The sequence below is a fragment of the Apium graveolens genome, chromosome 3, assembly GCF_009905375.1.
Source record: "Apium graveolens cultivar Ventura chromosome 3, ASM990537v1, whole genome shotgun sequence".
Classification (NCBI taxonomy): domain Eukaryota; kingdom Viridiplantae; phylum Streptophyta; class Magnoliopsida; order Apiales; family Apiaceae; genus Apium; species Apium graveolens.
The window spans coordinates 205,810,348-205,819,101 of NC_133649.1; the positions used below are offsets into that span (position 1 = coordinate 205,810,348).

An 8,754-nucleotide genomic window follows, 5' to 3' on the forward strand; every position below is an offset into this window, starting at 1 on the left:
ATAAACAACGCCTTTAGTTGAGCAGTGATAGTCGTAGCTATATCCACTTCAAGAACTCCTGCTACCTTGCCCTGTGGAAATCTCTGAGTTGGATACTGATATTCATTAGTAGCCATCAGTTCAATTAGATCATAAGCTTCCTCATAGCTCTTTGCCTATAATGCTCCACCTGATACTCCATCGAGCATGGGTCTTGACTGTGCTCCCAAACCGTTATGGAAGCAATTGATGATCATCCAATCAGGCATTCCATGATGAGGACACTTCCTAAGCATCTCCTTGTAGCGCTCCCAAGCTTCACATAGAGATTCTCCCGTTTGCTGTGCAAATTGAGTAATGGCATTTCTGATTGCAGTTGTCTTCGCCATAGGGAAGAATTTAGTGAGAAACTTTTGAGCAAGATTTTACCAAGTAGCAATCGAACCAGCTGGTAGAGAGTGTAACCAACTCTTAGCCTTTTCCCTCATAGAGAATGGGAACAATCTCAGTTTCACCGCATCCTCAGACACACCATTGAATCTGAAGGTGTCGCAGATCTCTATAAAATCCCTAATGTGCGTATTGGGATCTTCCATTGGAGAACCCCCAAACTGGACTGAATTATGTACCATCTGAATTATGACAGGCTTGATCTCAAAGTTATTAGCTGTGATAGTTGGCCTGACAATTCTAGATTGAATGTCATTGATCTTGGGTTGAGAAAAATCCATCAAGGCTTTCATTCGTGTTGCTGGATCTCCCATTGTAATGAGTACCTGAAACACAACAAGTAAACCGTAAAAGTAAAAAAGTTCGAGTCAATGAACTTTAACGACCACTGATGACAAGCACATAAACTAAAAATTAACAAAGAGTCCCCGGAAGCGGCGCCAAAAACTTGTTAGGGCGAAAACACGTGCTAAAATTCATGCAAGTATACGCGTTCGCAAGTAGTATAAGATATAAATCAGATTCGTTCCCACAGAGACTGGTTTAGGTTAAGTTCAATTTATGCACCTATGCAACAATGTATGCTTATCGCTCATTGCTAAGACAAATAACAAATTGGGTTTTGATTAAACTAAGAGATTATACTAAATAGCATTAACTAAGAGAATTGAGGTTGAATTACTTATATGAGACAAACATGGGGTTCTAACTTCATTTAATACTTCATTTAAAGTCATTGTTCTTAACCTTAGCATGCAATGGTGATGACAACTAATCAGATAACACGAAACTAGTAAACACCAACTTTCGTTGTACGAATACCTACTACCAGACATCCACAAAAGAGATAGAAGCTGAATAGACACCAATTATGTTAAGACCCTATATGTCTATAGAATTTGACAACATAAAGGTTTAATGAACAAGTTATCTATCGTAATTACATAGGGCAAGTAAAATGATTAAAATTACCTATAAATTATGCTTAACAAATACATGAACCTATGCTAGCATGGCAAGTTCTAAATCTCTATATTCACTGTCGCTTCAATAGAGATTAACACGATATCATATATGTTAGCTACACACAATACACGAATAAGCACAACCAATACTAGGATATAAATCAATCACCACAGACCAAGTTATTGAACAAATTAACTATAGAAATCCATAAGTAAATCCGTTAGAACCCCATGATAACGATTAGTTCTTAACCGAACTCATCGTCACCATGGGTTCCAATGAAATCATGATAATAAACAATATAAGATTACTAGAGTTCAAAGACAAATCGAAAACAAGCATCCGAGTATCAACTATATTGAAGAAAACAAAAGTCTTCTTTTCCATAGCCTTCTCGTGCTCTCTAGATCTTCTTATTGCTCTCCCCCTCGCTCCTTGTTGTTGAAAACATCTTTTTATTGATATATATAGGCTCCAGGACGACCAGAACTCTCAAAATCTTCAATTTTAACTAAAATCAGGATTCTGGTGCAGAAACAGGGCGTGGGCGCGCTACTTTCGGGTGTAGCCGCGCTGGAATAGTGATTTCAGCGGCGCGGATGTGCTGATTCTGGCACGGCCGCGCTGACCTTCTGGAAATTTTCTGACAATTCTTCTTTTGGCCATATCTTGAGTTCTGCTCGTTAGAATTAGGCGATTCAACTGCCCACACGAAGCTAACTAGATTCTCGAAAACTTGAAAATGTCCTAGGCTTCCAATTCTGATTTCTTTTCAGCATATTTTCTTGAAAAGCTCCTTTCTTCAATTAACTGATTCCTGAAATGCAATAACACAAAAACACATCAAAAATACCAACAACTTGGGTAGCAATGATGTATTACTAGATACCGCTCATTGTTTACGATTTTAAATTAGATTTAAAATTATAGGGGTCACACACAAAAAATGCTTGAAGGATTTAATTTAAATTGGATTTAAATTATATTAAAGTAATTCGAATTATTTATAATATTAATTAAGTAAGACTTAATTAATTAGATAAATATTGATATTCGAATTTACTAATATTAATTATGAAATTCATTTGTTAAATAATTAAGTGTGACTTAATTATTATACAAATAGGAATTTCAAATTAATAATAACTCCTCATTAGTTAAGAGTTATAATTCTTTTCCTATTCTCTATATAATATCTCTTGTGTGGCTGATTTTGTAAGCAAGACTTTTAATAAAACCCTATCCACCAAGAGAGAAGATGGAGAGATGAAGAAGAAATAAGTTTATGTTACTACACATCCAATTCTTGAGTTCAAGCATTTGTGTGGATACCGATAGAGCGTCGATCATGAGAGCGGGATGCGTGGTGATTGAACAAGCTTTGGATCTCCATTAGTCAACCAATTTGTAATGCTTCTTCAGGTAAACAATCTGATTTACGAATTAAATATCTATTTTTCACATTGATCCTGCGGTGGGTTTCGAAAATTCTGATTTTTCACGTTTTTAGTTACTGTTTCCGTTACGTTTATGTGCTCGAAACCCAACAATGGCATCAGAGCTACTTGCGAAAAGTATTTAATTCATTTATGTGTTTACAGGTTTTATGATGATAATATGTACACAATATTCCGTGACTGTTATATATGCGATTTTGTATGTTTTACATGTTGTTATGTTTATATATGCGTATGTATATATATATTTTGAATATATGATATTCATGAGAGTTGTATAATCATATGATGATTATATAATCTGTATATATACTGATATATACATGATTTGTATTTTTTCTTATTATAAGAATTATATTTGATACGATTCTGAATCGGATGCAGCAGATTTGCTGAAATTTGTGTTTGGTGTCCGATTTTGGCGAACAAATAAGCTATTTCATATGGAATCGAGCCTCTGAACGTAATTGATAGATAAAGCTATCATCGAATAATCTGTAAGGCGTTTGACGTCGTTTAGGCCCTGTAATCTGCGATTTAATGTTGTCAGATTTAATTTTGAATTTTCTGATTTTTTTCAATATTTGGTTTTTATGATTAGATCATGATGGGTATGATATGTTAAGATCATATTATGTGTTTTAACATGTTATTTTTGTTAATTGAGCATGGTGGATGGTTATGGCTTATGAATTTAGGTTAATGGTTTTGGTTTTTCAAATACGGCTTCTATGTCATTTAATCTTGTAATTATTAAATCTCGAATGTAACTCGAGTTCTTCTTATAAGTTCATTAGATTAGTTTTCATATTTCATTCTTGTAATGTACATGAAGACATGAAGATTTGAAGATCAAGGGTAATCCCACACGGAGGCCATCCAAGGAAGCAATACAAGAAAGAAGATATTGTAATAGTTAGCCTGTATTTATTTTCCACCTTAGATTGACCTAGATCTTTGTCGTTAGCTTGATAAAGATCACATAGGATAAAGCCATAACCAACCACGTTTATTTATTACACTTTACATATATATGCGCATATGATGAATGTATGTGTAGAGTAGTTTATAAAGATGCATGCTTAATTAGATTAAGGATGTATGTATTAGATACGACACCCATGCCATGCTTGCTAAACAAGATAAAATCTGTAACGATTCAAGATTTTAAAATGAACATATGATTATGAGATTCTCGTGTTTATGAAACACGAAATAAAATACAAATTTTCTTTATTTCTGACATGGGGCGATTTTGTCAAAAGCGAGTTCATTGAACTTTTAAGGTTGTGGGTTTTAAGCGAGACCGTTATGACTCCCTCACTACCTGGAAATCAAACCATTAACGAATATTTATTTGAAGTATTTTATTTAAGGAAAAATTGGGAATCTCTTTATGATGGGATCATGATCGTTTTAAAATTAACAAAACCCTAAAGTTAATATTAAGTTGATTAGATGTCTTCCAATGAGTCCAATGCGTTAACCCCTAGATCGACCTGGATTGGGTTCGCCAAAGCGAAGTACTCCCATCTATCATGGGAGATGTGTTGAAGTATATTTATACTTTTTGACTATTGGGTTTGACTTAACTAAGTGACCAGAATAGGATTGTAACCTTAGAGGCATAGAGTTTGGCGAGATTTATTAGATAAATGTGAACAAATGTTGTTCCACCAAGCTATCCAAGAGTTATATAGTTGATATAATTAAAAAATGTTGTCTACCTAAATAATCATGTTTTAGGAGAAAAGCCAAAGTTGACCTAACGCATGGTGAAATATGGATCTTGACTCACTAGGAAGGATAAAGAAGATATTCTTTCTGAATTAATAGTTAGGGCTATTGATTTGATAAAAAATAGTGGGAGATATATATTGTGTATATATATGAATAATCACTTGAACATAATTAAATGATCATATGTAGACTAAGTCATTTTCTGCACTTTAATATTGTAGATATCAAATGACAAATAACACAAATAACTTCTCTATGTAATAGTCCCTGAGAAGGACAAGCTGACATGAAATAATTTCCTCAATTGACACGGGAACTTGAGGATTGTCCCTAGGTTCAAGGATGTCACTCAAACCCCTCCCTTATTTCTTCTAGATGAGAATAAAACATGTGCTGAACAAAATGCTTACCAGAAGCAAAATGATTATGCAACTGATGTTTCATGTCTCATGCTTATAATTATGAGTGCTGAGCTTTAGAAGCAACAATAGCATAACGATGCTTATGATATGCTTGAGCACCTTCAAAGGATGTTTGAAGGATAGGCTCGTCAGAAAGATTTGACAATAATAAGGCACCATACTTTGCATTAATGGGAGAATGATATTTGGTTGGACCACATGTTCTAAAGATGATAGGTATATGTACCTTGATATTTTGGGTTTCAAGAATAGTCTAGAGACTCAGCTTGATTTGATCAAATAATCTTTGAACAACTTTTATTCTTAGTTTGTTAAGAACAAAAGGAATGAGATAGACAGAACACTTACTGAGTTGTTAAGCATGTTTAGAACTGCTGAAAATAACACTGTAAAGGCATGAATTACGTCCATATTGATGATGTACACATGGAATGCAAATGGGAAAGGAAAGTGGACAGGCAAGGTGAAGATTTAATCTTATTCGGTGTCAAACCAAAGTCCAATCCCAAAGGGCTTTTGAAGCCTGATAGTGGTGTTGCTAAAGGAGATGATTGTCATTTCTGTGGAAATAACTGGATGATTGGAAGTTATATTGTTGAGCTTGTTTGGAAGATCTAAAGAAGAAGACTAGCAATGGTCAAGCTTCAGGTATCGGTTTAGAATTGGAGCAAAAGTTGTTGCTCTAGTTGAAGGAACTCGATACATAATTTTTCCCATATAGGCGAGATTGAGAACTTGATAAATTGTTATTACGTGCCTGCCTTTAGGGGATACATTAAATCAATTTCTTGTCAGGACAAGAAAGGTTTTCATTTTAATTAAATAAACAATAGTTGTTTTGTAATAACCCCAATTTTTGAAATTTTTGAAACCTTGATGAATAGTAACTTTTGCTGACTATGCTGATTAAGAAAAATTATCAGACCACGCTATATAAGAGTACTGTTATGGAAATTCTAAGATCGTATTAGTATTCAATAAAGTAAATGAATGTATGTAAAGGTCGTCATAATTCGAATTCGAACACTTTGATTTTTCCCGAAAATCCACCAGATACCGACAGAATTGAGTATAAGGTAACATGATTGAAAGGATTTTAATTCAAGGATTATAAATGAGGATCATTAAAGAATTATAAAATATTAGGAAAGATTTAGGGAAGCTCAAATAATGAGATTCCGGATATGATCCCTCAAACGGGTATCGAGAACGAAAGTTAAGCGAACCGTAAAACAAATACGCAACCAAGAGATAAGCTTGTACAAGAATCCAAGGTATTATGACATCATCAAACCACAAGACAAAGACATGTGGCAAATAGATGACACAAGCAAGATGACATAAGCATGACAAGGGGTTTTGTTTTGTTGGTTGATTTTGAGCCATGTAGAATTTACCATGGTAAAAAGCTAAAACATTTTCCAAGGCAAAAAGGAGAAGAAACCAAGCAAATATCATAAAACACAAAAATTAGAAGTTGACTTTTGCTTCCAAGAGCAAAAGCTCTCGGCCAAAACAAACCCAGCAACTTTAAACTACCATATCTCCTTCAATACTCACTCAAATGTTGTGTTCTATAGCTTGTTGGAAAGGTATTGAGATGGCCTACAACTCTTGTTCACAAGTCTCGTCCAAATTAGCAAGGTAAGACCCTCATTTTTACAGTTCTTTCAATCGGACTTTTAGAAACTTCAAATCCTAACTTTGTGTTCTTGATTTCTTTGGAAAGATCAAGCTTGTAGGAGGCTCCCTAAGGTTTCCTAGAAACTTAATACCTCCCAAGGAAGGTATAAACTTCAAACCCTAGCCTTTACTTTGATTATTAGTGAGTTTGAAGGTTGAGTTTCTAAATGAGAAGCATGATCTTTGATTATTAGTAGTTTGATTTGAATTTGGAGTGATTTGGTGAATGAATCTTGTTATAGTTAATAGAACTTGATTGTGGTTGGTTGAGGTGAAGAATATGAAGAATAAGGACTGGTATAGTATTATTTAGTTGATGTTTTTGATGTGTTAATGATTGTGGGTTGTTTGGTGAGGTTTTGGTGTAGTGAGAAACTTGGAAAACTCGTAAACATAGCCGTCGTAATACCCGTTTTCCTTAGACTGTTGTACATGAACCTTGGACCAGATAACTCACTGACCAATCTGTAACTTTGCCATGATTAGATAGTTCATGTTACGAGCTTCGTTTTGATATGTAGTTCGTTTGATTCCGATGTACGGTTTAGGAGAAACGACAGTTTTAAGTAACGGCATTTCGAGACCAAACCATTACCCCTCGCCTTACTTTGAAACCTTGGTTAAGGACCTTAAATGACTAATTGGAGTACGAATAATTTATGTAAAGTGTATTATGCAGTTGGTAAGGCACTCGTGAAAAAATCGCCTTAAAACCCTTAATAATTAATTTATTAAAAATGGTGGAGCCGAGGGTACTCGAGCGACTTAAGTAAATCGTTAAGCGCGAAAGTGAACGTTAGGACTCTAAATGGTTAAAGTCTAGTTTCTTAAGCGACCGGGGTTTAATTCCGACTTATGTTGTTGTTCATAGGTTATCGGACCCACTCTAAGCTTAAGTCTACCCCGGAGCACTCAGGCAAGTTTTCTACCCGTTATATTGTTGTTGTGATGTAAATATATGTATATGCATTATCTTGTGATAAGTGCATGATTGTTATTAGCAAATTTTGCGATATATTGGAGCATGCTGATATGGTATATATGCATGTCTGTTTCATAATCTTGATATCTAATTGTTGATTCAATTGCTTATAAGTTGCCTAATACCTATGCTAGAGATAAGCAGTAGTTGCGTATACCCTTAGTATAGGGGACCCAAAGGTGAACATATTTTCTAAACCGGGAGACGATGTTCCCGAGTATATTATATATATATATATATTTATATATATATGAATAGTTTTTAAAACTATGACACAAATAAGGTTTATTCGATAACTTTATTTTATTATTGAATATTATTTTGAATATTCATTCGAGGGCTTATGACCCCGTTTATTTTATTATTGAATATTATTTTGAATATTCATTCGAGGGCTTATGACCCCGTTTATTTTATTATTGAATATTATTTTGAATATTCATTCGAGGGTTTATGACCCCGTTTATTTTATTAATGAATATTATTATTTGAATATTCATTCGAGGACTTATGACTCCGATTATTTACAAATTATTATTCTTAATTTTATTAAAGAATAATGTGTCGATAATCAAACTCACTTTTGATTATTCAAATAAAGATAGTACTTTCGTATAAGTATATCTTTGGTTATTTAATATACATTGCAAGTATAAGTTTTAAAACTTCTACTTCAATTATTTTTATAAAGATTATTCTTTATGAGAATATTATTTAAATAATAATATTCGAATATTTTCTAATAAATTGGGACTGATTTATTTCATTAAATCAGCATTACTCCAAACATTCTTAAAAATGTTTGCGAGTCTTCAAAATGATTTTAAAAGTTAGAGCGGATCCCAAAACTCATTTTTTTATATATTTAAGATCTTCCTTTCAAAGTGGATTTAAATATTCGCTCAAAACCTGAGGGATCCGGCTCTGTGGTGTGTTTTATATTCGCAACAAGGTTGCTATTTTGATAAAAGAGTTTTTGATTACTTACCCAATACTCGGGAAGTAAAATTCTTGGAACAAGTTAATCCATTAACAGGCATCGCCTGGGAAATATCGGTGAGTTTTCCTTTCCAAC

The 8,754-nt window shown here is 33.8% G+C and overlaps 1 non-coding gene across 1 annotated transcript; it reads left to right on the plus strand.

Annotated features, from left to right (window-relative positions):
• Positions 1–246: 246 nt before the first annotated feature.
• On the plus strand, positions 247–353 carry LOC141716233 (small nucleolar RNA R71). Its single transcript, XR_012572950.1, has one exon. It is a non-coding gene; the product is annotated as a small nucleolar RNA R71 (small nucleolar RNA).
• The last annotated feature ends 8,401 nt before the right edge of the window (positions 354–8,754 follow it).